Source organism: Pleurodeles waltl, unplaced genomic scaffold (genome assembly GCF_031143425.1).
Source record: "Pleurodeles waltl isolate 20211129_DDA unplaced genomic scaffold, aPleWal1.hap1.20221129 scaffold_107, whole genome shotgun sequence".
Taxonomy (NCBI): Eukaryota; Metazoa; Chordata; class Amphibia; order Caudata; family Salamandridae; genus Pleurodeles; species Pleurodeles waltl.
Genome location: NW_027149815.1, coordinates 934,997 through 961,611, shown reverse-complemented (window position 1 = coordinate 961,611; position 26,615 = coordinate 934,997). Strand labels below are relative to the sequence as shown.

Here is a 26,615-nt window from a genome sequence, read left to right as displayed (position 1 = left end):
CCCCTTTTTTGTTTTCCATAGCTGCTTTCTCTCTTGTTAAAACATTATGTGCCCCTCTGATTGAGAAACATTTCCCTAGCTCCAAATAAATGCTAGGACAGAAGGGTAGACTTCTTCTGCTTTCCAATGAAATTGACCACATAGTCATTTCTGAGGGATGTTGGAAGAGAAATAAACAAGGACCTGCAGATCAGAATTCATTCCAAAGCCTTGACTAAATATATGAAGGCACTTGGAAGACTTCCAGTTTCATTGTACCAAGGTAGATGTTTCGGCAGCCGAACCAGCTAAAACTCACCTACAATGAGTGGCCATGGATATGAAAGAGGGAATCTACAAAGACACCAACTCCTTAAAACTGAGCAAGATGCAATGTGGAGGAATAGTTTACAGATTTGGAGAAAATCTGAGATGTTTCTCTTGACAAAAGAAACACTGCAATGCCCTCTCTGAGGATCGAACACAGGACCTTCAGATTATGAGACTGACGCGCTGCCTACTGCGCTAAGAAGGCTGCTTGAAACCGCTAACAAATGCGTCTACACACCATGAAGAGGGAAGGTAGCAAAAATGCTGTTCTCATGTTGGAATATCAATACACTTCGGTTGCCTCGCTGGATTAAAATCGTCTGCAGTTATAATGGTCAGAAGACTGCTCTTTCCCAGTGCTTAAACCCACACCCCATACATTTAGCCATGCAAAAGAAATCAGGGCATACCATTCACCTCTCTAAGAAAGATCGTGCCATTTTTTCCTCCACATAACTGAGAATGAAATGGACTAAAACCCAGAATTAACATGCCGCCCCTAGCCGTAGATGCATCTAGATCTCAACACTGTACATGCTAATGTAACATAGCTGTGTGTCCTGCAAAAAGAGCAGGGGTACCTTAAGTCATCTCACAAGATGTGGAAACAGCACTCAACCATATCCTTCTTTGATGTATCCTGAACCAGTTGCCTTGAATACTCTGGCTTTTTTCGATTGCATCTAGCTGTTGTGTGTGGGGAATTATTCATTCTAGAGTCAACCTTATTCCATAAAAAACGGTGCTAGAAAATCCAGCTGTAAATCATATGGAATTCCACACCTGACGCTTCCCATTCCAGTGTCATATGTGGTGAATGTACATTCAATAGAATTCCAGGTTTCCATGCGTGGAGCAAGGTCTCCCTCTACAGGATGTGGGGATGTAGCTCAGTGGTAGAGCGCATGCTTAGCATGTATGAGGCCCCGGGTTCAATCCCCGGCATCTCCAGCTTTTCGCCATGCTAATCTTGCCTTTTGACAGATAGCTAGGCTGGCATCATGAGTAAGGAAGTGAGATGTCATGCAGCTGGTGCCAGAACCCCACTTTCTTCGCCTTGCAAAACCTTTTGAAATGGGGCTATCTCATTTCCCGTGTTTATAGAAAAAAATAATCTTGCTTCCATAAGAAACCAAAGTGGTGATTTATCTTGGCATTCTTAGTATAGAAAACGGGCACAGCTGTCTTGGTCATTTATTTGAATTCTTCCTCTAAACCAGAGACTCTTACCAGAAGGTTTAAGAAAAACAGAATGTTTTCTTCATCCTAATCCCTTCTGAATGGTCCATTAATCTACTGGTTTTGCTTTTCCAGTTCCTTTCACAGAAGCATTAAAAATGCATGTTCTTCATGCTCCGTACGGAGTAATGACTCTCCTAACTTTCTGTCCTTTCCTTCATGTTCCCATGCTGTCATCCTTTTGCCAGAAATGCTTCCAAAGGGCTGTGGATTCCTCGGCCCCATGCCCTTTCAGGAAAACTCCTTTCTGTAGGATTTCTAATTCTAGGTCCCCTGCTTTCCTTCACGCCAGCACAGCACATTCAGGTAGGTAAGCAGTCCCCCTTTATGGTGATAAGATGTAGCTGAGAATGCACTCTAGGAAGTGGCAATTTGTAGAGCAAGCTGCAGGTCATATTCATGATTTTCAAGATTAGACTGCAGTACTCCCAGCCCACTCCCGCCGCAACCATTATTGAAAGAAAGATGAATGCAGCATGGAAAGCTGTACTGCCTAATCCTCCGATAGCTCAGTTGGGAGAGCGGAGGACTGTAGTGGAGAAACAGAAATCCTTAGGTCGCTGGTTCAAATCCGGCTCGGAGGAGTTTCCCCTTTTTTGTTTTCCATAGCTGCTTTCTCTCTTGTTAAAACATTATGTGCCCCTCTGATTGAGAAACATTTCCCTAGCTCCAAATAAATGCTAGGACAGAAGGGTAGACTTCTTCTGCTTTCCAATGAAATTGACCACATAGTCATTTCTGAGGGATGTTGGAAGAGAAATAAACAAGGACCTGCAGATCAGAATTCATTCCAAAGCCTTGACTAAATATATGAAGGCACTTGGAAGACTTCCAGTTTCATTGTACCAAGGTAGATGTTTCGGCAGCCGAACCAGCTAAAACTCACCTACAATGAGTGGCCATGGATATGAAAGAGGGAATCTACAAAGACACCAACTCCTTAAAACTGAGCAAGATGCAATGTGGAGGAATAGTTTACAGATTTGGAGAAAATCTGAGATGTTTCTCTTGACAAAAGAAACACTGCAATGCCCTCTCTGAGGATCGAACTCAGGACCTTCAGATTATGAGACTGACGCGCTGCCTACTGCGCTAAGAAGGCTGCTTGAAACCGCTAACAAATGCGTCTACACACCATGAAGAGGGAAGGTAGCAAAAATGCTGTTCTCATGTTGGAATATCAATACACTTCGGTTGCCTCGCTGGATTAAAATCGTCTGCAGTTATAATGGTCAGAAGACTGCTCTTTCCCAGTGCTTAAACCCACACCCCATACATTTAGCCATGCAAAAGAAATCAGGGCATACCATTCACCTCTCTAAGAAAGATCGTGCCATTTTTTCCTCCACATAACTGAGAATGAAATGGACTAAAACCCAGAATTAACATGCCGCCCCTAGCCGTAGATGCATCTAGATCTCAACACTGTACATGCTAATGTAACATAGCTGTGTGTCCTGCAAAAAGAGCAGGGGTACCTTAAGTCATCTCACAAGATGTGGAAACAGCACTCAACCATATCCTTCTTTGATGTATCCTGAACCAGTTGCCTTGAATACTCTGGCTTTTTTCGATTGCATCTAGCTGTTGTGTGTGGGGAATTATTCATTCTAGAGTCAACCTTATTCCATAAAAAACGGTGCTAGAAAATCCAGCTGTAAATCATATGGAATTCCACACCTGACGCTTCCCATTCCAGTGTCATATGTGGTGAATGTACATTCAATAGAATTCCAGGTTTCCATGCGTGGAGCAAGGTCTCCCTCTACAGGATGTGGGGATGTAGCTCAGTGGTAGAGCGCATGCTTAGCATGTATGAGGCCCCGGGTTCAATCCCCGGCATCTCCAGCTTTTCGCCATGCTAATCTTGCCTTTTGACAGATAGCTAGGCTGGCATCATGAGTAAGGAAGTGAGATGTCATGCAGCTGGTGCCAGAACCCCACTTTCTTCGCCTTGCAAAACCTTTTGAAATGGGGCTATCTCATTTCCCGTGTTTATAGAAAAAAATAATCTTGCTTCCATAAGAAACCAAAGTGGTGATTTATCTTGGCATTCTTAGTATAGAAAACGGGCACAGCTGTCTTGGTCATTTATTTGAATTCTTCCTCTAAACCAGAGACTCTTACCAGAAGGTTTAAGAAAAACAGAATGTTTTCTTCATCCTAATCCCTTCTGAATGGTCCATTAATCTACTGGTTTTGCTTTTCCAGTTCCTTTCACAGAAGCATTAAAAATGCATGTTCTTCATGCTCCGTACGGAGTAATGACTCTCCTAACTTTCTGTCCTTTCCTTCATGTTCCCATGCTGTCATCCTTTTGCCAGAAATGCTTCCAAAGGGCTGTGGATTCCTCGGCCCCATGCCCTTTCAGGAAAACTCCTTTCTGTAGGATTTCTAATTCTAGGTCCCCTGCTTTCCTTCACGCCAGCACAGCACATTCAGGTAGGTAAGCAGTCCCCCTTTATGGTGATAAGATGTAGCTGAGAATGCACTCTAGGAAGTGGCAATTTGTAGAGCAAGCTGCAGGTCATATTCATGATTTTCAAGATTAGACTGCAGTACTCCCAGCCCACTCCCGCCGCAACCATTATTGAAAGAAAGATGAATGCAGCATGGAAAGCTGTACTGCCTAATCCTCCGATAGCTCAGTTGGGAGAGCGGAGGACTGTAGTGGAGAAACAGAAATCCTTAGGTCGCTGGTTCAAATCCGGCTCGGAGGAGTTTCCCCTTTTTTGTTTTCCATAGCTGCTTTCTCTCTTGTTAAAACATTATGTGCCCCTCTGATTGAGAAACATTTCCCTAGCTCCAAATAAATGCTAGGACAGAAGGGTAGACTTCTTCTGCTTTCCAATGAAATTGACCACATAGTCATTTCTGAGGGATGTTGGAAGAGAAATAAACAAGGACCTGCAGATCAGAATTCATTCCAAAGCCTTGACTAAATATATGAAGGCACTTGGAAGACTTCCAGTTTCATTGTACCAAGGTAGATGTTTCGGCAGCCGAACCAGCTAAAACTCACCTACAATGAGTGGCCATGGATATCAAAGAGGGAATCTACAAAGACACCAACTCCTTAAAACTGAGCAAGATGCAATGTGGAGGAATAGTTTACAGATTTGGAGAAAATCTGAGATGTTTCTCTTGACTAAAGAAACACTGCAATGCCCTCTCTGAGGATCGAACTCAGGACCTTCAGATTATGAGACTGACGCGCTGCCTACTGCGCTAAGAAGGCTGCTTGAAACCGCTAACAAATGCGTCTACACACCATGAAGAGGGAAGGTAGCAAAAATGCTGTTCTCATGTTGGAATATCAATACACTTCGGTTGCCTCGCTGGATTAAAATCGTCTGCAGTTATAATGGTCAGAAGACTGCTCTTTCCCAGTGCTTAAACCCACACCCCATACATTTAGCCATGCAAAAGAAATCAGGGCATACCATTCACCTCTCTAAGAAAGATCGTGCCATTTTTTCCTCCACATAACTGAGAATGAAATGGACTAAAACCCAGAATTAACATGCCGCCCCTAGCCGTAGATGCATCTAGATCTCAACACTGTACATGCTAATGTAACATAGCTGTGTGTCCTGCAAAAAGAGCAGGGGTACCTTAAGTCATCTCACAAGATGTGGAAACAGCACTCAACCATATCCTTCTTTGATGTATCCTGAACCAGTTGCCTTGAATACTCTGGCTTTTTTCGATTGCATCTAGCTGTTGTGTGTGGGGAATTATTCATTCTAGAGTCAACCTTATTCCATAAAAAACGGTGCTAGAAAATCCAGCTGTAAATCATATGGAATTCCACACCTGACGCTTCCCATTCCAGTGTCATATGTGGTGAATGTACATTCAATAGAATTCCAGGTTTCCATGCGTGGAGCAAGGTCTCCCTCTACAGGATGTGGGGATGTAGCTCAGTGGTAGAGTGCATGCTTAGCATGTATGAGGCCCCGGGTTCAATCCCCGGCATCTCCAGCTTTTCGCCATGCTAATCTTGCCTTTTGACAGATAGCTAGGCTGGCATCATGAGTAAGGAAGTGAGATGTCATGCAGCTGGTGCCAGAACCCCACTTTCTTCGCCTTGCAAAACCTTTTGAAATGGGGCTATCTCATTTCCCGTGTTTATAGAAAAAAATAATCTTGCTTCCATAAGAAACCAAAGTGGTGATTTATCTTGGCATTCTTAGTATAGAAAACGGGCACAGCTGTCTTGGTCATTTATTTGAATTCTTCCTCTAAACCAGAGACTCTTACCAGAAGGTTTAAGAAAAACAGAATGTTTTCTTCATCCTAATCCCTTCTGAATGGTCCATTAATCTACTGGTTTTGCTTTTCCAGTTCCTTTCACAGAAGCATTAAAAATGCATGTTCTTCATGCTCCGTACGGAGTAATGACTCTCCTAACTTTCTGTCCTTTCCTTCATGTTCCCATGCTGTCATCCTTTTGCCAGAAATGCTTCCAAAGGGCTGTGGATTCCTCGGCCCCATGCCCTTTCAGGAAAACTCCTTTCTGTAGGATTTCTAATTCTAGGTCCCCTGCTTTCCTTCACGCCAGCACAGCACATTCAGGTAGGTAAGCAGTCCCCCTTTATGGTGATAAGATGTAGCTGAGAATGCACTCTAGGAAGTGGCAATTTGTAGAGCAAGCTGCAGGTCATATTCATGATTTTCAAGATTAGACTGCAGTACTCCCAGCCCACTCCCGCCGCAACCATTATTGAAAGAAAGATGAATGCAGCATGGAAAGCTGTACTGCCTAATCCTCCGATAGCTCAGTTGGGAGAGCGGAGGACTGTAGTGGAGAAACAGAAATCCTTAGGTCGCTGGTTCAAATCCGGCTCGGAGGAGTTTCCCCTTTTTTGTTTTCCATAGCTGCTTTCTCTCTTGTTAAAACATTATGTGCCCCTCTGATTGAGAAACATTTCCCTAGCTCCAAATAAATGCTAGGACAGAAGGGTAGACTTCTTCTGCTTTCCAATGAAATTGACCACATAGTCATTTCTGAGGGATGTTGGAAGAGAAATAAACAAGGACCTGCAGATCAGAATTCATTCCAAAGCCTTGACTAAATATATGAAGGCACTTGGAAGACTTCCAGTTTCATTGTACCAAGGTAGATGTTTCGGCAGCCGAACCAGCTAAAACTCACCTACAATGAGTGGCCATGGATATGAAAGAGGGAATCTACAAAGACACCAACTCCTTAAAACTGAGCAAGATGCAATGTGGAGGAATAGTTTACAGATTTGGAGAAAATCTGAGATGTTTCTCTTGACAAAAGAAACACTGCAATGCCCTCTCTGAGGATCGAACTCAGGACCTTCAGATTATGAGACTGACGCGCTGCCTACTGCGCTAAGAAGGCTGCTTGAAACCGCTAACAAATGCGTCTACACACCATGAAGAGGGAAGGTAGCAAAAATGCTGTTCTCATGTTGGAATATCAATACACTTCGGTTGCCTCGCTGGATTAAAATCGTCTGCAGTTATAATGGTCAGAAGACTGCTCTTTCCCAGTGCTTAAACCCACACCCCATACATTTAGCCATGCAAAAGAAATCAGGGCATACCATTCACCTCTCTAAGAAAGATCGTGCCATTTTTTCCTCCACATAACTGAGAATGAAATGGACTAAAACCCAGAATTAACATGCCGCCCCTAGCCGTAGATGCATCTAGATCTCAACACTGTACATGCTAATGTAACATAGCTGTGTGTCCTGCAAAAAGAGCAGGGGTACCTTAAGTCATCTCACAAGATGTGGAAACAGCACTCAACCATATCCTTCTTTGATGTATCCTGAACCAGTTGCCTTGAATACTCTGGCTTTTTTCGATTGCATCTAGCTGTTGTGTGTGGGGAATTATTCATTCTAGAGTCAACCTTATTCCATAAAAAACGGTGCTAGAAAATCCAGCTGTAAATCATATGGAATTCCACACCTGACGCTTCCCATTCCAGTGTCATATGTGGTGAATGTACATTCAATAGAATTCCAGGTTTCCATGCGTGGAGCAAGGTCTCCCTCTACAGGATGTGGGGATGTAGCTCAGTGGTAGAGCGCATGCTTAGCATGTATGAGGCCCCGGGTTCAATCCCCGGCATCTCCAGCTTTTCGCCATGCTAATCTTGCCTTTTGACAGATAGCTAGGCTGGCATCATGAGTAAGGAAGTGAGATGTCATGCAGCTGGTGCCAGAACCCCACTTTCTTCGCCTTGCAAAACCTTTTGAAATGGGGCTATCTCATTTCCCGTGTTTATAGAAAAAAATAATCTTGCTTCCATAAGAAACCAAAGTGGTGATTTATCTTGGCATTCTTAGTATAGAAAACGGGCACAGCTGTCTTGGTCATTTATTTGAATTCTTCCTCTAAACCAGAGACTCTTACCAGAAGGTTTAAGAAAAACAGAATGTTTTCTTCATCCTAATCCCTTCTGAATGGTCCATTAATCTACTGGTTTTGCTTTTCCAGTTCCTTTCACAGAAGCATTAAAAATGCATGTTCTTCATGCTCCGTACGGAGTAATGACTCTCCTAACTTTCTGTCCTTTCCTTCATGTTCCCATGCTGTCATCCTTTTGCCAGAAATGCTTCCAAAGGGCTGTGGATTCCTCGGCCCCATGCCCTTTCAGGAAAACTCCTTTCTGTAGGATTTCTAATTCTAGGTCCCCTGCTTTCCTTCACGCCAGCACAGCACATTCAGGTAGGTAAGCAGTCCCCCTTTATGGTGATAAGATGTAGCTGAGAATGCACTCTAGGAAGTGGCAATTTGTAGAGCAAGCTGCAGGTCATATTCATGATTTTCAAGATTAGACTGCAGTACTCCCAGCCCACTCCCGCCGCAACCATTATTGAAAGAAAGATGAATGCAGCATGGAAAGCTGTACTGCCTAATCCTCCGATAGCTCAGTTGGGAGAGCGGAGGACTGTAGTGGAGAAACAGAAATCCTTAGGTCGCTGGTTCAAATCCGGCTCGGAGGAGTTTCCCCTTTTTTGTTTTCCATAGCTGCTTTCTCTCTTGTTAAAACATTATGTGCCCCTCTGATTGAGAAACATTTCCCTAGCTCCAAATAAATGCTAGGACAGAAGGGTAGACTTCTTCTGCTTTCCAATGAAATTGACCACATAGTCATTTCTGAGGGATGTTGGAAGAGAAATAAACAAGGACCTGCAGATCAGAATTCATTCCAAAGCCTTGACTAAATATATGAAGGCACTTGGAAGACTTCCAGTTTCATTGTACCAAGGTAGATGTTTCGGCAGCCGAACCAGCTAAAACTCACCTACAATGAGTGGCCATGGATATGAAAGAGGGAATCTACAAAGACACCAACTCCTTAAAACTGAGCAAGATGCAATGTGGAGGAATAGTTTACAGATTTGGAGAAAATCTGAGATGTTTCTCTTGACAAAAGAAACACTGCAATGCCCTCTCTGAGGATCGAACTCAGGACCTTCAGATTATGAGACTGACGCGCTGCCTACTGCGCTAAGAAGGCTGCTTGAAACCGCTAACAAATGCGTCTACACACCATGAAGAGGGAAGGTAGCAAAAATGCTGTTCTCATGTTGGAATATCAATACACTTCGGTTGCCTCGCTGGATTAAAATCGTCTGCAGTTATAATGGTCAGAAGACTGCTCTTTCCCAGTGCTTAAACCCACACCCCATACATTTAGCCATGCAAAAGAAATCAGGGCATACCATTCACCTCTCTAAGAAAGATCGTGCCATTTTTTCCTCCACATAACTGAGAATGAAATGGACTAAAACCCAGAATTAACATGCCGCCCCTAGCCGTAGATGCATCTAGATCTCAACACTGTACATGCTAATGTAACATAGCTGTGTGTCCTGCAAAAAGAGCAGGGGTACCTTAAGTCATCTCACAAGATGTGGAAACAGCACTCAACCATATCCTTCTTTGATGTATCCTGAACCAGTTGCCTTGAATACTCTGGCTTTTTTCGATTGCATCTAGCTGTTGTGTGTGGGGAATTATTCATTCTAGAGTCAACCTTATTCCATAAAAAACGGTGCTAGAAAATCCAGCTGTAAATCATATGGAATTCCACACCTGACGCTTCCCATTCCAGTGTCATATGTGGTGAATGTACATTCAATAGAATTCCAGGTTTCCATGCGTGGAGCAAGGTCTCCCTCTACAGGATGTGGGGATGTAGCTCAGTGGTAGAGCGCATGCTTCGCATGTATGAGGCCCCGGGTTCAATCCCCGGCATCTCCAGCTTTTCGCCATGCTAATCTTGCCTTTTGACAGATAGCTAGGCTGGCATCATGAGTAAGGAAGTGAGATGTCATGCAGCTGGTGCCAGAACCCCACTTTCTTCGCCTTGCAAAACCTTTTGAAATGGGGCTATCTCATTTCCCGTGTTTATAGAAAAAAATAATCTTGCTTCCATAAGAAACCAAAGTGGTGATTTATCTTGGCATTCTTAGTATAGAAAACGGGCACAGCTGTCTTGGTCATTTATTTGAATTCTTCCTCTAAACCAGAGACTCTTACCAGAAGGTTTAAGAAAAACAGAATGTTTTCTTCATCCTAATCCCTTCTGAATGGTCCATTAATCTACTGGTTTTGCTTTTCCAGTTCCTTTCACAGAAGCATTAAAAATGCATGTTCTTCATGCTCCGTACGGAGTAATGACTCTCCTAACTTTCTGTCCTTTCCTTCATGTTCCCATGCTGTCATCCTTTTGCCAGAAATGCTTCCAAAGGGCTGTGGATTCCTCGGCCCCATGCCCTTTCAGGAAAACTCCTTTCTGTAGGATTTCTAATTCTAGGTCCCCTGCTTTCCTTCACGCCAGCACAGCACATTCAGGTAGGTAAGCAGTCCCCCTTTATGGTGATAAGATGTAGCTGAGAATGCACTCTAGGAAGTGGCAATTTGTAGAGCAAGCTGCAGGTCATATTCATGATTTTCAAGATTAGACTGCAGTACTCCCAGCCCACTCCCGCCGCAACCATTATTGAAAGAAAGATGAATGCAGCATGGAAAGCTGTACTGCCTAATCCTCCGATAGCTCAGTTGGGAGAGCGGAGGACTGTAGTGGAGAAACAGAAATCCTTAGGTCGCTGGTTCAAATCCGGCTCGGAGGAGTTTCCCCTTTTTTGTTTTCCATAGCTGCTTTCTCTCTTGTTAAAACATTATGTGCCCCTCTGATTGAGAAACATTTCCCTAGCTCCAAATAAATGCTAGGACAGAAGGGTAGACTTCTTCTGCTTTCCAATGAAATTGACCACATAGTCATTTCTGAGGGATGTTGGAAGAGAAATAAACAAGGACCTGCAGATCAGAATTCATTCCAAAGCCTTGACTAAATATATGAAGGCACTTGGAAGACTTCCAGTTTCATTGTACCAAGGTAGATGTTTCGGCAGCCGAACCAGCTAAAACTCACCTACAATGAGTGGCCATGGATATGAAAGAGGGAATCTACAAAGACACCAACTCCTTAAAACTGAGCAAGATGCAATGTGGAGGAATAGTTTACAGATTTGGAGAAAATCTGAGATGTTTCTCTTGACAAAAGAAACACTGCAATGCCCTCTCTGAGGATCGAACTCAGGACCTTCAGATTATGAGACTGACGCGCTGCCTACTGCGCTAAGAAGGCTGCTTGAAACCGCTAACAAATGCGTCTACACACCATGAAGAGGGAAGGTAGCAAAAATGCTGTTCTCATGTTGGAATATCAATACACTTCGGTTGCCTCGCTGGATTAAAATCGTCTGCAGTTATAATGGTCAGAAGACTGCTCTTTCCCAGTGCTTAAACCCACACCCCATACATTTAGCCATGCAAAAGAAATCAGGGCATACCATTCACCTCTCTAAGAAAGATCGTGCCATTTTTTCCTCCACATAACTGAGAATGAAATGGACTAAAACCCAGAATTAACATGCCGCCCCTAGCCGTAGATGCATCTAGATCTCAACACTGTACATGCTAATGTAACATAGCTGTGTGTCCTGCAAAAAGAGCAGGGGTACCTTAAGTCATCTCACAAGATGTGGAAACAGCACTCAACCATATCCTTCTTTGATGTATCCTGAACCAGTTGCCTTGAATACTCTGGCTTTTTTCGATTGCATCTAGCTGTTGTGTGTGGGGAATTATTCATTCTAGAGTCAACCTTATTCCATAAAAAACGGTGCTAGAAAATCCAGCTGTAAATCATATGGAATTCCACACCTGACGCTTCCCATTCCAGTGTCATATGTGGTGAATGTACATTCAATAGAATTCCAGGTTTCCATGCGTGGAGCAAGGTCTCCCTCTACAGGATGTGGGGATGTAGCTCAGTGGTAGAGCGCATGCTTAGCATGTATGAGGCCCCGGGTTCAATCCCCGGCATCTCCAGCTTTTCGCCATGCTAATCTTGCCTTTTGACAGATAGCTAGGCTGGCATCATGAGTAAGGAAGTGAGATGTCATGCAGCTGGTGCCAGAACCCCACTTTCTTCGCCTTGCAAAACCTTTTGAAATGGGGCTATCTCATTTCCCGTGTTTATAGAAAAAAATAATCTTGCTTCCATAAGAAACCAAAGTGGTGATTTATCTTGGCATTCTTAGTATAGAAAACGGGCACAGCTGTCTTGGTCATTTATTTGAATTCTTCCTCTAAACCAGAGACTCTTACCAGAAGGTTTAAGAAAAACAGAATGTTTTCTTCATCCTAATCCCTTCTGAATGGTCCATTAATCTACTGGTTTTGCTTTTCCAGTTCCTTTCACAGAAGCATTAAAAATGCATGTTCTTCATGCTCCGTACGGAGTAATGACTCTCCTAACTTTCTGTCCTTTCCTTCATGTTCCCATGCTGTCATCCTTTTGCCAGAAATGCTTCCAAAGGGCTGTGGATTCCTCGGCCCCATGCCCTTTCAGGAAAACTCCTTTCTGTAGGATTTCTAATTCTAGGTCCCCTGCTTTCCTTCACGCCAGCACAGCACATTCAGGTAGGTAAGCAGTCCCCCTTTATGGTGATAAGATGTAGCTGAGAATGCACTCTAGGAAGTGGCAATTTGTAGAGCAAGCTGCAGGTCATATTCATGATTTTCAAGATTAGACTGCAGTACTCCCAGCCCACTCCCGCCGCAACCATTATTGAAAGAAAGATGAATGCAGCATGGAAAGCTGTACTGCCTAATCCTCCGATAGCTCAGTTGGGAGAGCGGAGGACTGTAGTGGAGAAACAGAAATCCTTAGGTCGCTGGTTCAAATCCGGCTCGGAGGAGTTTCCCCTTTTTTGTTTTCCATAGCTGCTTTCTCTCTTGTTAAAACATTATGTGCCCCTCTGATTGAGAAACATTTCCCTAGCTCCAAATAAATGCTAGGACAGAAGGGTAGACTTCTTCTGCTTTCCAATGAAATTGACCACATAGTCATTTCTGAGGGATGTTGGAAGAGAAATAAACAAGGACCTGCAGATCAGAATTCATTCCAAAGCCTTGACTAAATATATGAAGGCACTTGGAAGACTTCCAGTTTCATTGTACCAAGGTAGATGTTTCGGCAGCCGAACCAGCTAAAACTCACCTACAATGAGTGGCCATGGATATGAAAGAGGGAATCTACAAAGACACCAACTCCTTAAAACTGAGCAAGATGCAATGTGGAGGAATAGTTTACAGATTTGGAGAAAATCTGAGATGTTTCTCTTGACAAAAGAAACACTGCAATGCCCTCTCTGAGGATCGAACTCAGGACCTTCAGATTATGAGACTGACGCGCTGCCTACTGCGCTAAGAAGGCTGCTTGAAACCGCTAACAAATGCGTCTACACACCATGAAGAGGGAAGGTAGCAAAAATGCTGTTCTCATGTTGGAATATCAATACACTTCGGTTGCCTCGCTGGATTAAAATCGTCTGCAGTTATAATGGTCAGAAGACTGCTCTTTCCCAGTGCTTAAACCCACACCCCATACATTTAGCCATGCAAAAGAAATCAGGGCATACCATTCACCTCTCTAAGAAAGATCGTGCCATTTTTTCCTCCACATAACTGAGAATGAAATGGACTAAAACCCAGAATTAACATGCCGCCCCTAGCCGTAGATGCATCTAGATCTCAACACTGTACATGCTAATGTAACATAGCTGTGTGTCCTGCAAAAAGAGCAGGGGTACCTTAAGTCATCTCACAAGATGTGGAAACAGCACTCAACCATATCCTTCTTTGATGTATCCTGAACCAGTTGCCTTGAATACTCTGGCTTTTTTCGATTGCATCTAGCTGTTGTGTGTGGGGAATTATTCATTCTAGAGTCAACCTTATTCCATAAAAAACGGTGCTAGAAAATCCAGCTGTAAATCATATGGAATTCCACACCTGACGCTTCCCATTCCAGTGTCATATGTGGTGAATGTACATTCAATAGAATTCCAGGTTTCCATGCGTGGAGCAAGGTCTCCCTCTACAGGATGTGGGGATGTAGCTCAGTGGTAGAGCGCATGCTTAGCATGTATGAGGCCCCGGGTTCAATCCCCGGCATCTCCAGCTTTTCGCCATGCTAATCTTGCCTTTTGACAGATAGCTAGGCTGGCATCATGAGTAAGGAAGTGAGATGTCATGCAGCTGGTGCCAGAACCCCACTTTCTTCGCCTTGCAAAACCTTTTGAAATGGGGCTATCTCATTTCCCGTGTTTATAGAAAAAAATAATCTTGCTTCCATAAGAAACCAAAGTGGTGATTTATCTTGGCATTCTTAGTATAGAAAACGGGCACAGCTGTCTTGGTCATTTATTTGAATTCTTCCTCTAAACCAGAGACTCTTACCAGAAGGTTTAAGAAAAACAGAATGTTTTCTTCATCCTAATCCCTTCTGAATGGTCCATTAATCTACTGGTTTTGCTTTTCCAGTTCCTTTCACAGAAGCATTAAAAATGCATGTTCTTCATGCTCCGTACGGAGTAATGACTCTCCTAACTTTCTGTCCTTTCCTTCATGTTCCCATGCTGTCATCCTTTTGCCAGAAATGCTTCCAAAGGGCTGTGGATTCCTCGGCCCCATGCCCTTTCAGGAAAACTCCTTTCTGTAGGATTTCTAATTCTAGGTCCCCTGCTTTCCTTCACGCCAGCACAGCACATTCAGGTAGGTAAGCAGTCCCCCTTTATGGTGATAAGATGTAGCTGAGAATGCACTCTAGGAAGTGGCAATTTGTAGAGCAAGCTGCAGGTCATATTCATGATTTTCAAGATTAGACTGCAGTACTCCCAGCCCACTCCCGCCGCAACCATTATTGAAAGAAAGATGAATGCAGCATGGAAAGCTGTACTGCCTAATCCTCCGATAGCTCAGTTGGGAGAGCGGAGGACTGTAGTGGAGAAACAGAAATCCTTAGGTCGCTGGTTCAAATCCGGCTCGGAGGAGTTTCCCCTTTTTTGTTTTCCATAGCTGCTTTCTCTCTTGTTAAAACATTATGTGCCCCTCTGATTGAGAAACATTTCCCTAGCTCCAAATAAATGCTAGGACAGAAGGGTAGACTTCTTCTGCTTTCCAATGAAATTGACCACATAGTCATTTCTGAGGGATGTTGGAAGAGAAATAAACAAGGACCTGCAGATCAGAATTCATTCCAAAGCCTTGACTAAATATATGAAGGCACTTGGAAGACTTCCAGTTTCATTGTACCAAGGTAGATGTTTCGGCAGCCGAACCAGCTAAAACTCACCTACAATGAGTGGCCATGGATATGAAAGAGGGAATCTACAAAGACACCAACTCCTTAAAACTGAGCAAGATGCAATGTGGAGGAATAGTTTACAGATTTGGAGAAAATCTGAGATGTTTCTCTTGACAAAAGAAACACTGCAATGCCCTCTCTGAGGATCGAACTCAGGACCTTCAGATTATGAGACTGACGCGCTGCCTACTGCGCTAAGAAGGCTGCTTGAAACCGCTAACAAATGCGTCTACACACCATGAAGAGGGAAGGTAGCAAAAATGCTGTTCTCATGTTGGAATATCAATACACTTCGGTTGCCTCGCTGGATTAAAATCGTCTGCAGTTATAATGGTCAGAAGACTGCTCTTTCCCAGTGCTTAAACCCACACCCCATACATTTAGCCATGCAAAAGAAATCAGGGCATACCATTCACCTCTCTAAGAAAGATCGTGCCATTTTTTCCTCCACATAACTGAGAATGAAATGGACTAAAACCCAGAATTAACATGCCGCCCCTAGCCGTAGATGCATCTAGATCTCAACACTGTACATGCTAATGTAACATAGCTGTGTGTCCTGCAAAAAGAGCAGGGGTACCTTAAGTCATCTCACAAGATGTGGAAACAGCACTCAACCATATCCTTCTTTGATGTATCCTGAACCAGTTGCCTTGAATACTCTGGCTTTTTTCGATTGCATCTAGCTGTTGTGTGTGGGGAATTATTCATTCTAGAGTCAACCTTATTCCATAAAAAACGGTGCTAGAAAATCCAGCTGTAAATCATATGGAATTCCACACCTGACGCTTCCCATTCCAGTGTCATATGTGGTGAATGTACATTCAATAGAATTCCAGGTTTCCATGCGTGGAGCAAGGTCTCCCTCTACAGGATGTGGGGATGTAGCTCAGTGGTAGAGCGCATGCTTAGCATGTATGAGGCCCCGGGTTCAATCCCCGGCATCTCCAGCTTTTCGCCATGCTAATCTTGCCTTTTGACAGATAGCTAGGCTGGCATCATGAGTAAGGAAGTGAGATGTCATGCAGCTGGTGCCAGAACCCCACTTTCTTCGCCTTGCAAAACCTTTTGAAATGGGGCTATCTCATTTCCCGTGTTTATAGAAAAAAATAATCTTGCTTCCATAAGAAACCAAAGTGGTGATTTATCTTGGCATTCTTAGTATAGAAAACGGGCACAGCTGTCTTGGTCATTTATTTGAATTCTTCCTCTAAACCAGAGACTCTTACCAGAAGGTTTAAGAAAAACAGAATGTTTTCTTCATCCTAATCCCTTCTGAATGGTCCATTAATCTACTGGTTTTGCTTTTCCAGTTCCTTTCACAGAAGCATTAAAAATGCATGTTCTTCATGCTCCGTACGGAGTAATGACTCTCCTAACTTTCTGTCCTTTCCTTCATGTTCCCATGCTGTCATCCTTTTGCCAGAAATGCTTCCAAAGGGCTGTGGATTCCTCGGCCCCATGCCCTTTCAGGAAAACTCCTTTCTGTAGGATTTCTAATTCTAGGTCCCCTGCTTTCCTTCACGCCAGCACAGCACATTCAGGTAGGTAAGCAGTCCCCCTTTATGGTGATAAGATGTAGCTGAGAATGCACTCTAGGAAGTGGCAATTTGTAGAGCAAGCTGCAGGTCATATTCATGATTTTCAAGATTAGACTGCAGTACTCCCAGCCCACTCCCGCCGCAACCATTATTGAAAGAAAGATGAATGCAGCATGGAAAGCTGTACTGCCTAATCCTCCGATAGCTCAGTTGGGAGAGCGGAGGACTGTAGTGGAGAAACAGAAATCCTTAGGTCGCTGGTTCAAATCCGGCTCGGAGGAGTTTCCCCTTTTTTGTTTTCCATAGCTGCTTTCTCTCTTGTTAAAACATTATGTGCCCCTCTGATTGAGAAACATTTCCCTAGCTCCAAATAAATGCTAGGACAGAAGGGTAGACTTCTTCTGCTTTCCAATGAAATTGACCACATAGTCATTTCTGAGGGATGTTGGAAGAGAAATAAACAAGGACCTGCAGATCAGAATTCATTCCAAAGCCTTGACTAAATATATGAAGGCACTTGGAAGACTTCCAGTTTCATTGTACCAAGGTAGATGTTTCGGCAGCCGAACCAGCTAAAACTCACCTACAATGAGTGGCCATGGATATGAAAGAGGGAATCTACAAAGACACCAACTCCTTAAAACTGAGCAAGATGCAATGTGGAGGAATAGTTTACAGATTTGGAGAAAATCTGAGATGTTTCTCTTGACAAAAGAAACACTGCAATGCCCTCTCTGAGGATCGAACTCAGGACCTTCAGATTATGAGACTGACGCGCTGCCTACTGCGCTAAGAAGGCTGCTTGAAACCGCTAACAAATGCGTCTACACACCATGAAGAGGGAAGGTAGCAAAAATGCTGTTCTCATGTTGGAATATCAATACACTTCGGTTGCCTCGCTGGATTAAAATCGTCTGCAGTTATAATGGTCAGAAGACTGCTCTTTCCCAGTGCTTAAACCCACACCCCATACATTTAGCCATGCAAAAGAAATCAGGGCATACCATTCACCTCTCTAAGAAAGATCGTGCCATTTTTTCCTCCACATAACTGAGAATGAAATGGACTAAAACCCAGAATTAACATGCCGCCCCTAGCCGTAGATGCATCTAGATCTCAACACTGTACATGCTAATGTAACATAGCTGTGTGTCCTGCAAAAAGAGCAGGGGTACCTTAAGTCATCTCACAAGATGTGGAAACAGCACTCAACCATATCCTTCTTTGATGTATCCTGAACCAGTTGCCTTGAATACTCTGGCTTTTTTCGATTGCATCTAGCTGTTGTGTGTGGGGAATTATTCATTCTAGAGTCAACCTTATTCCATAAAAAACGGTGCTAGAAAATCCAGCTGTAAATCATATGGAATTCCACACCTGACGCTTCCCATTCCAGTGTCATATGTGGTGAATGTACATTCAATAGAATTCCAGGTTTCCATGCGTGGAGCAAGGTCTCCCTCTACAGGATGTGGGGATGTAGCTCAGTGGTAGAGCGCATGCTTAGCATGTATGAGGCCCCGGGTTCAATCCCCGGCATCTCCAGCTTTTCGCCATGCTAATCTTGCCTTTTGACAGATAGCTAGGCTGGCATCATGAGTAAGGAAGTGAGATGTCATGCAGCTGGTGCCAGAACCCCACTTTCTTCGCCTTGCAAAACCTTTTGAAATGGGGCTATCTCATTTCCCGTGTTTATAGAAAAAAATAATCTTGCTTCCATAAGAAACCAAAGTGGTGATTTATCTTGGCATTCTTAGTATAGAAAACGGGCACAGCTGTCTTGGTCATTTATTTGAATTCTTCCTCTAAACCAGAGACTCTTACCAGAAGGTTTAAGAAAAACAGAATGTTTTCTTCATCCTAATCCCTTCTGAATGGTCCATTAATCTACTGGTTTTGCTTTTCCAGTTCCTTTCACAGAAGCATTAAAAATGCATGTTCTTCATGCTCCGTACGGAGTAATGACTCTCCTAACTTTCTGTCCTTTCCTTCATGTTCCCATGCTGTCATCCTTTTGCCAGAAATGCTTCCAAAGGGCTGTGGATTCCTCGGCCCCATGCCCTTTCAGGAAAACTCCTTTCTGTAGGATTTCTAATTCTAGGTCCCCTGCTTTCCTTCACGCCAGCACAGCACATTCAGGTAGGTAAGCAGTCCCCCTTTATGGTGATAAGATGTAGCTGAGAATGCACTCTAGGAAGTGGCAATTTGTAGAGCAAGCTGCAGGTCATATTCATGATTTTCAAGATTAGACTGCAGTACTCCCAGCCCACTCCCGCCGCAACCATTATTGAAAGAAAGATGAATGCAGCATGGAAAGCTGTACTGCCTAATCCTCCGATAGCTCAGTTGGGAGAGCGGAGGACTGTAGTGGAGAAACAGAAATCCTTAGGTCGCTGGTTCAAATCCGGCTCGGAGGAGTTTCCCCTTTTTTGTTTTCCATAGCTGCTTTCTCTCTTGTTAAAACATTATGTGCCCCTCTGATTGAGAAACATTTCCCTAGCTCCAAATAAATGCTAGGACAGAAGGGTAGACTTCTTCTGCTTTCCAATGAAATTGACCACATAGTCATTTCTGAGGGATGTTGGAAGAGAAATAAACAAGGACCTGCAGATCAGAATTCATTCCAAAGCCTTGACTAAATATATGAAGGCACTTGGAAGACTTCCAGTTTCATTGTACCAAGGTAGATGTTTCGGCAGCCGAACCAGCTAAAACTCACCTACAATGAGTGGCCATGGATATCAAAGAGGGAATCTACAAAGACACCAACTCCTTAAAACTGAGCAAGATGCAATGTGGAGGAATAGTTTACAGATTTGGAGAAAATCTGAGATGTTTCTCTTGACTAAAGAAACACTGCAATGCCCTCTCTGAGGATCGAACTCAGGACCTTCAGATTATGAGACTGACGCGCTGCCTACTGCGCTAAGAAGGCTGCTTGAAACCGCTAACAAATGCGTCTACACACCATGAAGAGGGAAGGTAGCAAAAATGCTGTTCTCATGTTGGAATATCAATACACTTCGGTTGCCTCGCTGGATTAAAATCGTCTGCAGTTATAATGGTCAGAAGACTGCTCTTTCCCAGTGCTTAAACCCACACCCCATACATTTAGCCATGCAAAAGAAATCAGGGCATACCATTCACCTCTCTAAGAAAGATCGTGCCATTTTTTCCTCCACATAACTGAGAATGAAATGGACTAAAACCCAGAATTAACATGCCGCCCCTAGCCGTAGATGCATCTAGATCTCAACACTGTACATGCTAATGTAACATAGCTGTGTGTCCTGCAAAAAGAGCAGGGGTACCTTAAGTCATCTCACAAGATGTGGAAACAGCACTCAACCATATCCTTCTTTGATGTATCCTGAACCAGTTGCCTTGAATACTCTGGCTTTTTTCGATTGCATCTAGCTGTTGTGTGTGGGGAATTATTCATTCTAGAGTCAACCTTATTCCATAAAAAACGGTGCTAGAAAATCCAGCTGTAAATCATATGGAATTCCACACCTGACGCTTCCCATTCCAGTGTCATATGTGGTGAATGTACATTCAATAGAATTCCAGGTTTCCATGCGTGGAGCAAGGTCTCCCTCTACAGGATGTGGGGATGTAGCTCAGTGGTAGAGCGCATGCTTAGCATGTATGAGGCCCCGGGTTCAATCCCCGGCATCTCCAGCTTTTCGCCATGCTAATCTTGCCTTTTGACAGATAGCTAGGCTGGCATCATGAGTAAGGAAGTGAGATGTCATGCAGCTGGTGCCAGAACCCCACTTTCTTCGCCTTGCAAAACCTTTTGAAATGGGGCTATCTCATTTCCCGTGTTTATAGAAAAAAATAATCTTGCTTCCATAAGAAACCAAAGTGGTGATTTATCTTGGCATTCTTAGTATAGAAAACGGGCACAGCTGTCTTGGTCATTTATTTGAATTCTTCCTCTAAACCAGAGACTCTTACCAGAAGGTTTAAGAAAAACAGAATGTTTTCTTCATCCTAATCCCTTCTGAATGGTCCATTAATCTACTGGTTTTGCTTTTCCAGTTCCTTTCACAGAAGCATTAAAAATGCATGTTCTTCATGCTCCGTACGGAGTAATGACTCTCCTAACTTTCTGTCCTTTCCTTCATGTTCCCATGCTGTCATCCTTTTGCCAGAAATGCTTCCAAAGGGCTGTGGATTCCTCGGCCCCATGCCCTTTCAGGAAAACTCCTTTCTGTAGGATTTCTAATTCTAGGTCCCCTGCTTTCCTTCACGCCAGCACAGCACATTCAGGTAGGTAAGCAGTCCCCCTTTATGGTGATAAGATGTAGCTGAGAATGCACTCTAGGAAGTGGCAATTTGTAGAGCAAGCTGCAGGTCATATTCATGATTTTCAAGATTAGACTGCAGTACTCCCAGCCCACTCCCGCCGCAACCATTATTGAAAGAAAGATGAATGCAGCATGGAAAGCTGTACTGCCTAATCCTCCGATAGCTCAGTTGGGAGAGCGGAGGACTGTAGTGGAGAAACAGAAATCCTTAGGTCGCTGGTTCAAATCCGGCTCGGAGGAGTTTCCCCTTTTTTGTTTTCCATAGCTGCTTTCTCTCTTGTTAAAACATTATGTGCCCCTCTGATTGAGAAACATTTCCCTAGCTCCAAATAAATGCTAGGACAGAAGGGTAGACTTCTTCTGCTTTCCAATGAAATTGACCACATAGTCATTTCTGAGGGATGTTGGAAGAGAAATAAACAAGGACCTGCAGATCAGAATTCATTCCAAAGCCTTGACTAAATATATGAAGGCACTTGGAAGACTTCCAGTTTCATTGTACCAAGGTAGATGTTTCGGCAGCCGAACCAGCTAAAACTCACCTACAATGAGTGGCCATGGATATGAAAGAGGGAATCTACAAAGACACCAACTCCTTAAAACTGAGCAAGATGCAATGTGGAGGAATAGTTTACAGATTTGGAGAAAATCTGAGATGTTTCTCTTGACAAAAGAAACACTGCAATGCCCTCTCTGAGGATCGAACTCAGGACCTTCAGATTATGAGACTGACGCGCTGCCTACTGCGCTAAGAAGGCTGCTTGAAACCGCTAACAAATGCGTCTACACACCATGAAGAGGGAAGGTAGCAAAAATGCTGTTCTCATGTTGGAATATCAATACACTTCGGTTGCCTCGCTGGATTAAAATCGTCTGCAGTTATAATGGTCAGAAGACTGCTCTTTCCCAGTGCTTAAACCCACACCCCATACATTTAGCCATGCAAAAGAAATCAGGGCATACCATTCACCTCTCTAAGAAAGATCGTGCCATTTTTTCCTCCACATAACTGAGAATGAAATGGACTAAAACCCAGAATTAACATGCCGCCCCTAGCCGTAGATGCATCTAGATCTCAACACTGTACATGCTAATGTAACATAGCTGTGTGTCCTGCAAAAAGAGCAGGGGTACCTTAAGTCATCTCACAAGATGTGGAAACAGCACTCAACCATATCCTTCTTTGATGTATCCTGAACCAGTTGCCTTGAATACTCTGGCTTTTTTCGATTGCATCTAGCTGTTGTGTGTGGGGAATTATTCATTCTAGAGTCAACCTTATTCCATAAAAAACGGTGCTAGAAAATCCAGCTGTAAATCATATGGAATTCCACACCTGACGCTTCCCATTCCAGTGTCATATGTGGTGAATGTACATTCAATAGAATTCCAGGTTTCCATGCGTGGAGCAAGGTCTCCCTCTACAGGATGTGGGGATGTAGCTCAGTGGTAGAGCGCATGCTTAGCATGTATGAGGCCCCGGGTTCAATCCCCGGCATCTCCAGCTTTTCGCCATGCTAATCTTGCCTTTTGACAGATAGCTAGGCTGGCATCATGAGTAAGGAAGTGAGATGTCATGCAGCTGGTGCCAGAACCCCACTTTCTTCGCCTTGCAAAACCTTTTGAAATGGGGCTATCTCATTTCCCGTGTTTATAGAAAAAAATAATCTTGCTTCCATAAGAAACCAAAGTGGTGATTTATCTTGGCATTCTTAGTATAGAAAACGGGCACAGCTGTCTTGGTCATTTATTTGAATTCTTCCTCTAAACCAGAGACTCTTACCAGAAGGTTTAAGAAAAACAGAATGTTTTCTTCATCCTAATCCCTTCTGAATGGTCCATTAATCTACTGGTTTTGCTTTTCCAGTTCCTTTCACAGAAGCATTAAAAATGCATGTTCTTCATGCTCCGTACGGAGTAATGACTCTCCTAACTTTCTGTCCTTTCCTTCATGTTCCCATGCTGTCATCCTTTTGCCAGAAATGCTTCCAAAGGGCTGTGGATTCCTCGGCCCCATGCCCTTTCAGGAAAACTCCTTTCTGTAGGATTTCTAATTCTAGGTCCCCTGCTTTCCTTCACGCCAGCACAGCACATTCAGGTAGGTAAGCAGTCCCCCTTTATGGTGATAAGATGTAGCTGAGAATGCACTCTAGGAAGTGGCAATTTGTAGAGCAAGCTGCAGGTCATATTCATGATTTTCAAGATTAGACTGCAGTACTCCCAGCCCACTCCCGCCGCAACCATTATTGAAAGAAAGATGAATGCAGCATGGAAAGCTGTACTGCCTAATCCTCCGATAGCTCAGTTGGGAGAGCGGAGGACTGTAGTGGAGAAACAGAAATCCTTAGGTCGCTGGTTCAAATCCGGCTCGGAGGAGTTTCCCCTTTTTTGTTTTCCATAGCTGCTTTCTCTCTTGTTAAAACATTATGTGCCCCTCTGATTGAGAAACATTTCCCTAGCTCCAAATAAATGCTAGGACAGAAGGGTAGACTTCTTCTGCTTTCCAATGAAATTGACCACATAGTCATTTCTGAGGGATGTTGGAAGAGAAATAAACAAGGACCTGCAGATCAGAATTCATTCCAAAGCCTTGACTAAATATATGAAGGCACTTGGAAGACTTCCAGTTTCATTGTACCAAGGTAGATGTTTCGGCAGCCGAACCAGCTAAAACTCACCTACAATGAGTGGCCATGGATATCAAAGAGGGAATCTACAAAGACACCAACTCCTTAAAACTGAGCAAGATGCAATGTGGAGGAATAGTTTACAGATTTGGAGAAAATCTGAGATGTTTCTCTTGACTAAAGAAACACTGCAATGCCCTCTCTGAGGATCGAACTCAGGACCTTCAGATTATGAGACTGACGCGCTGCCTACTGCGCTAAGAAGGCTGCTTGAAACCGCTAACAAATGCGTCTACACACCATGAAGAGGGAAGGTAGCAAAAATGCTGTTCTCATGTTGGAATATCAATACACTTCGGTTGCCTCGCTGGATTAAAATCGTCTGCAGTTATAATGGTCAGAAGACTGCTCTTTCCCAGTGCTTAAACCCACACCCCATACATTTAGCCATGCAAAAGAAATCAGGGCATACCATTCACCTCTCTAAGAAAGATCGTGCCATTTTTTCCTCCACATAACTGAGAATGAAATGGACTAAAACCCAGAATTAACATGCCGCCCCTAGCCGTAGATGCATCTAGATCTCAACACTGTACATGCTAATGTAACATAGCTGTGTGTCCTGCAAAAAGAGCAGGGGTACCTTAAGTCATCTCACAAGATGTGGAAACAGCACTCAACCATATCCTTCTTTGATGTATCCTGAACCAGTTGCCTTGAATACTCTGGCTTTTTTCGATTGCATCTAGCTGTTGTGTGTGGGGAATTATTCATTCTAGAGTCAACCTTATTCCATAAAAAACGGTGCTAGAAAATCCAGCTGTAAATCATATGGAATTCCACACCTGACGCTTCCCATTCCAGTGTCATATGTGGTGAATGTACATTCAATAGAATTCCAGGTTTCCATGCGTGGAGCAAGGTCTCCCTCTACAGGATGTGGGGATGTAGCTCAGTGGTAGAGCGCATGCTTAGCATGTATGAGGCCCCGGGTTCAATCCCCGGCATCTCCAGCTTTTCGCCATGCTAATCTTGCCTTTTGACAGATAGCTAGGCTGGCATCATGAGTAAGGAAGTGAGATGTCATGCAGCTGGTGCCAGAACCCCACTTTCTTCGCCTTGCAAAACCTTTTGAAATGGGGCTATCTCATTTCCCGTGTTTATAGAAAAAAATAATCTTGCTTCCATAAGAAACCAAAGTGGTGATTTATCTTGGCATTCTTAGTATAGAAAACGGGCACAGCTGTCTTGGTCATTTATTTGAATTCTTCCTCTAAACCAGAGACTCTTACCAGAAGGTTTAAGAAAAACAGAATGTTTTCTTCATCCTAATCCCTTCTGAATGGTCCATTAATCTACTGGTTTTGCTTTTCCAGTTCCTTTCACAGAAGCATTAAAAATGCATGTTCTTCATGCTCCGTACGGAGTAATGACTCTCCTAACTTTCTGTCCTTTCCTTCATGTTCCCATGCTGTCATCCTTTTGCCAGAAATGCTTCCAAAGGGCTGTGGATTCCTCGGCCCCATGCCCTTTCAGGAAAACTCCTTTCTGTAGGATTTCTAATTCTAGGTCCCCTGCTTTCCTTCACGCCAGCACAGCACATTCAGGTAGGTAAGCAGTCCCCCTTTATGGTGATAAGATGTAGCTGAGAATGCACTCTAGGAAGTGGCAATTTGTAGAGCAAGCTGCAGGTCATATTCATGATTTTCAAGATTAGACTGCAGTACTCCCACCCCACTCCCGCCGCAACCATTATTGAAAGAAAGATGAATGCAGCATGGAAAGCTGTACTGCCTAATCCTCCGATAGCTCAGTTGGGAGAGCGGAGGACTGTAGTGGAGAAACAGAAATCCTTAGGTCGCTGGTTCAAATCCGGCTCGGAGGAGTTTCCCCTTTTTTGTTTTCCATAGCTGCTTTCTCTCTTGTTAAAACATTATGTGCCCCTCTGATTGAGAAACATTTCCCTAGCTCCAAATAAATGCTAGGACAGAAGGGTAGACTTCTTCTGCTTTCCAATGAAATTGACCACATAGTCATTTCTGAGGGATGTTGGAAGAGAAATAAACAAGGACCTGCAGATCAGAATTCATTCCAAAGCCTTGACTAAATATATGAAGGCACTTGGAAGACTTCCAGTTTCATTGTACCAAGGTAGATGTTTCGGCAGCCGAACCAGCTAAAACTCACCTACAATGAGTGGCCATGGATATGAAAGAGGGAATCTACAAAGACACCAACTCCTTAAAACTGAGCAAGATGCAATGTGGAGGAATAGTTTACAGATTTGGAGAAAATCTGAGATGTTTCTCTTGACAAAAGAAACACTGCAATGCCCTCTCTGAGGATCGAACTCAGGACCTTCAGATTATGAGACTGACGCGCTGCCTACTGCGCTAAGAAGGCTGCTTGAAACCGCTAACAAATGCGTCTACACACCATGAAGAGGGAAGGTAGCAAAAATGCTGTTCTCATGTTGGAATATCAATACACTTCGGTTGCCTCGCTGGATTAAAATCGTCTGCAGTTATAATGGTCAGAAGACTGCTCTTTCCCAGTGCTTAAACCCACACCCCATACATTTAGCCATGCAAAAGAAATCAGGGCATACCATTCACCTCTCTAAGAAAGATCGTGCCATTTTTTCCTCCACATAACTGAGAATGAAATGGACTAAAACCCAGAATTAACATGCCGCCCCTAGCCGTAGATGCATCTAGATCTCAACACTGTACATGCTAATGTAACATAGCTGTGTGTCCTGCAAAAAGAGCAGGGGTACCTTAAGTCATCTCACAAGATGTGGAAACAGCACTCAACCATATCCTTCTTTGATGTATCCTGAACCAGTTGCCTTGAATACTCTGGCTTTTTT

General features: G+C 43.5%; 36 non-coding genes across 36 annotated transcripts; 24 read left to right on the top strand and 12 right to left on the bottom strand.

Annotated features, from left to right (window-relative positions):
- Nucleotides 1-1,188: 1,188 nt before the first annotated feature.
- Nucleotides 1,189-1,260, top strand: TRNAA-AGC (transfer RNA alanine (anticodon AGC)). The gene has a single exon. It is a non-coding gene; the product is annotated as a tRNA-Ala (tRNA).
- A 786-nt stretch (nt 1,261-2,046) lies between these two features.
- On the top strand, nt 2,047-2,132 carry TRNAY-GUA (transfer RNA tyrosine (anticodon GUA)). The gene is given in 2 exon segments: nt 2,047-2,083; nt 2,097-2,132. It is a non-coding gene; the product is annotated as a tRNA-Tyr (tRNA).
- A 445-nt stretch (nt 2,133-2,577) lies between these two features.
- Nucleotides 2,578-2,650, bottom strand: TRNAM-CAU (transfer RNA methionine (anticodon CAU)). The gene has a single exon. It is a non-coding gene; the product is annotated as a tRNA-Met (tRNA).
- Nucleotides 2,651-3,324: 674 nt separating this feature from the next.
- On the top strand, nt 3,325-3,396 carry TRNAA-AGC (transfer RNA alanine (anticodon AGC)). Its single transcript has one exon. It is a non-coding gene; the product is annotated as a tRNA-Ala (tRNA).
- A 786-nt stretch (nt 3,397-4,182) lies between these two features.
- On the top strand, nt 4,183-4,268 carry TRNAY-GUA (transfer RNA tyrosine (anticodon GUA)). The gene is given in 2 exon segments: nt 4,183-4,219; nt 4,233-4,268. It is a non-coding gene; the product is annotated as a tRNA-Tyr (tRNA).
- Nucleotides 4,269-4,713: 445 nt separating this feature from the next.
- Nucleotides 4,714-4,786, bottom strand: TRNAM-CAU (transfer RNA methionine (anticodon CAU)). The gene has a single exon. It is a non-coding gene; the product is annotated as a tRNA-Met (tRNA).
- A 674-nt stretch (nt 4,787-5,460) lies between these two features.
- TRNAA-AGC (transfer RNA alanine (anticodon AGC)) lies at nt 5,461-5,532 on the top strand. The gene has a single exon. It is a non-coding gene; the product is annotated as a tRNA-Ala (tRNA).
- A 786-nt stretch (nt 5,533-6,318) lies between these two features.
- TRNAY-GUA (transfer RNA tyrosine (anticodon GUA)) lies at nt 6,319-6,404 on the top strand. The gene is given in 2 exon segments: nt 6,319-6,355; nt 6,369-6,404. It is a non-coding gene; the product is annotated as a tRNA-Tyr (tRNA).
- Nucleotides 6,405-6,849: 445 nt separating this feature from the next.
- TRNAM-CAU (transfer RNA methionine (anticodon CAU)) lies at nt 6,850-6,922 on the bottom strand. Its single transcript has one exon. It is a non-coding gene; the product is annotated as a tRNA-Met (tRNA).
- Nucleotides 6,923-7,596: 674 nt separating this feature from the next.
- On the top strand, nt 7,597-7,668 carry TRNAA-AGC (transfer RNA alanine (anticodon AGC)). Its single transcript has one exon. It is a non-coding gene; the product is annotated as a tRNA-Ala (tRNA).
- Nucleotides 7,669-8,454: 786 nt separating this feature from the next.
- On the top strand, nt 8,455-8,540 carry TRNAY-GUA (transfer RNA tyrosine (anticodon GUA)). Its single transcript is given in 2 exon segments — nt 8,455-8,491; nt 8,505-8,540. It is a non-coding gene; the product is annotated as a tRNA-Tyr (tRNA).
- Nucleotides 8,541-8,985: 445 nt separating this feature from the next.
- TRNAM-CAU (transfer RNA methionine (anticodon CAU)) lies at nt 8,986-9,058 on the bottom strand. Its single transcript has one exon. It is a non-coding gene; the product is annotated as a tRNA-Met (tRNA).
- A 674-nt stretch (nt 9,059-9,732) lies between these two features.
- On the top strand, nt 9,733-9,804 carry TRNAA-CGC (transfer RNA alanine (anticodon CGC)). Its single transcript has one exon. It is a non-coding gene; the product is annotated as a tRNA-Ala (tRNA).
- Nucleotides 9,805-10,590: 786 nt separating this feature from the next.
- TRNAY-GUA (transfer RNA tyrosine (anticodon GUA)) lies at nt 10,591-10,676 on the top strand. The gene is given in 2 exon segments: nt 10,591-10,627; nt 10,641-10,676. It is a non-coding gene; the product is annotated as a tRNA-Tyr (tRNA).
- A 445-nt stretch (nt 10,677-11,121) lies between these two features.
- On the bottom strand, nt 11,122-11,194 carry TRNAM-CAU (transfer RNA methionine (anticodon CAU)). The gene has a single exon. It is a non-coding gene; the product is annotated as a tRNA-Met (tRNA).
- Nucleotides 11,195-11,868: 674 nt separating this feature from the next.
- TRNAA-AGC (transfer RNA alanine (anticodon AGC)) lies at nt 11,869-11,940 on the top strand. Its single transcript has one exon. It is a non-coding gene; the product is annotated as a tRNA-Ala (tRNA).
- Nucleotides 11,941-12,726: 786 nt separating this feature from the next.
- TRNAY-GUA (transfer RNA tyrosine (anticodon GUA)) lies at nt 12,727-12,812 on the top strand. Its single transcript is given in 2 exon segments — nt 12,727-12,763; nt 12,777-12,812. It is a non-coding gene; the product is annotated as a tRNA-Tyr (tRNA).
- Nucleotides 12,813-13,257: 445 nt separating this feature from the next.
- TRNAM-CAU (transfer RNA methionine (anticodon CAU)) lies at nt 13,258-13,330 on the bottom strand. Its single transcript has one exon. It is a non-coding gene; the product is annotated as a tRNA-Met (tRNA).
- A 674-nt stretch (nt 13,331-14,004) lies between these two features.
- Nucleotides 14,005-14,076, top strand: TRNAA-AGC (transfer RNA alanine (anticodon AGC)). Its single transcript has one exon. It is a non-coding gene; the product is annotated as a tRNA-Ala (tRNA).
- A 786-nt stretch (nt 14,077-14,862) lies between these two features.
- On the top strand, nt 14,863-14,948 carry TRNAY-GUA (transfer RNA tyrosine (anticodon GUA)). The gene is given in 2 exon segments: nt 14,863-14,899; nt 14,913-14,948. It is a non-coding gene; the product is annotated as a tRNA-Tyr (tRNA).
- A 445-nt stretch (nt 14,949-15,393) lies between these two features.
- Nucleotides 15,394-15,466, bottom strand: TRNAM-CAU (transfer RNA methionine (anticodon CAU)). Its single transcript has one exon. It is a non-coding gene; the product is annotated as a tRNA-Met (tRNA).
- Nucleotides 15,467-16,140: 674 nt separating this feature from the next.
- TRNAA-AGC (transfer RNA alanine (anticodon AGC)) lies at nt 16,141-16,212 on the top strand. The gene has a single exon. It is a non-coding gene; the product is annotated as a tRNA-Ala (tRNA).
- A 786-nt stretch (nt 16,213-16,998) lies between these two features.
- Nucleotides 16,999-17,084, top strand: TRNAY-GUA (transfer RNA tyrosine (anticodon GUA)). Its single transcript is given in 2 exon segments — nt 16,999-17,035; nt 17,049-17,084. It is a non-coding gene; the product is annotated as a tRNA-Tyr (tRNA).
- A 445-nt stretch (nt 17,085-17,529) lies between these two features.
- On the bottom strand, nt 17,530-17,602 carry TRNAM-CAU (transfer RNA methionine (anticodon CAU)). Its single transcript has one exon. It is a non-coding gene; the product is annotated as a tRNA-Met (tRNA).
- Nucleotides 17,603-18,276: 674 nt separating this feature from the next.
- TRNAA-AGC (transfer RNA alanine (anticodon AGC)) lies at nt 18,277-18,348 on the top strand. Its single transcript has one exon. It is a non-coding gene; the product is annotated as a tRNA-Ala (tRNA).
- Nucleotides 18,349-19,134: 786 nt separating this feature from the next.
- On the top strand, nt 19,135-19,220 carry TRNAY-GUA (transfer RNA tyrosine (anticodon GUA)). The gene is given in 2 exon segments: nt 19,135-19,171; nt 19,185-19,220. It is a non-coding gene; the product is annotated as a tRNA-Tyr (tRNA).
- A 445-nt stretch (nt 19,221-19,665) lies between these two features.
- On the bottom strand, nt 19,666-19,738 carry TRNAM-CAU (transfer RNA methionine (anticodon CAU)). Its single transcript has one exon. It is a non-coding gene; the product is annotated as a tRNA-Met (tRNA).
- Nucleotides 19,739-20,412: 674 nt separating this feature from the next.
- Nucleotides 20,413-20,484, top strand: TRNAA-AGC (transfer RNA alanine (anticodon AGC)). Its single transcript has one exon. It is a non-coding gene; the product is annotated as a tRNA-Ala (tRNA).
- Nucleotides 20,485-21,270: 786 nt separating this feature from the next.
- Nucleotides 21,271-21,356, top strand: TRNAY-GUA (transfer RNA tyrosine (anticodon GUA)). The gene is given in 2 exon segments: nt 21,271-21,307; nt 21,321-21,356. It is a non-coding gene; the product is annotated as a tRNA-Tyr (tRNA).
- Nucleotides 21,357-21,801: 445 nt separating this feature from the next.
- Nucleotides 21,802-21,874, bottom strand: TRNAM-CAU (transfer RNA methionine (anticodon CAU)). Its single transcript has one exon. It is a non-coding gene; the product is annotated as a tRNA-Met (tRNA).
- Nucleotides 21,875-22,548: 674 nt separating this feature from the next.
- TRNAA-AGC (transfer RNA alanine (anticodon AGC)) lies at nt 22,549-22,620 on the top strand. Its single transcript has one exon. It is a non-coding gene; the product is annotated as a tRNA-Ala (tRNA).
- Nucleotides 22,621-23,406: 786 nt separating this feature from the next.
- Nucleotides 23,407-23,492, top strand: TRNAY-GUA (transfer RNA tyrosine (anticodon GUA)). Its single transcript is given in 2 exon segments — nt 23,407-23,443; nt 23,457-23,492. It is a non-coding gene; the product is annotated as a tRNA-Tyr (tRNA).
- A 445-nt stretch (nt 23,493-23,937) lies between these two features.
- TRNAM-CAU (transfer RNA methionine (anticodon CAU)) lies at nt 23,938-24,010 on the bottom strand. The gene has a single exon. It is a non-coding gene; the product is annotated as a tRNA-Met (tRNA).
- Nucleotides 24,011-24,684: 674 nt separating this feature from the next.
- On the top strand, nt 24,685-24,756 carry TRNAA-AGC (transfer RNA alanine (anticodon AGC)). Its single transcript has one exon. It is a non-coding gene; the product is annotated as a tRNA-Ala (tRNA).
- A 786-nt stretch (nt 24,757-25,542) lies between these two features.
- On the top strand, nt 25,543-25,628 carry TRNAY-GUA (transfer RNA tyrosine (anticodon GUA)). Its single transcript is given in 2 exon segments — nt 25,543-25,579; nt 25,593-25,628. It is a non-coding gene; the product is annotated as a tRNA-Tyr (tRNA).
- Nucleotides 25,629-26,073: 445 nt separating this feature from the next.
- On the bottom strand, nt 26,074-26,146 carry TRNAM-CAU (transfer RNA methionine (anticodon CAU)). Its single transcript has one exon. It is a non-coding gene; the product is annotated as a tRNA-Met (tRNA).
- Between the last annotated feature and the right edge of the window lie 469 nt (nt 26,147-26,615).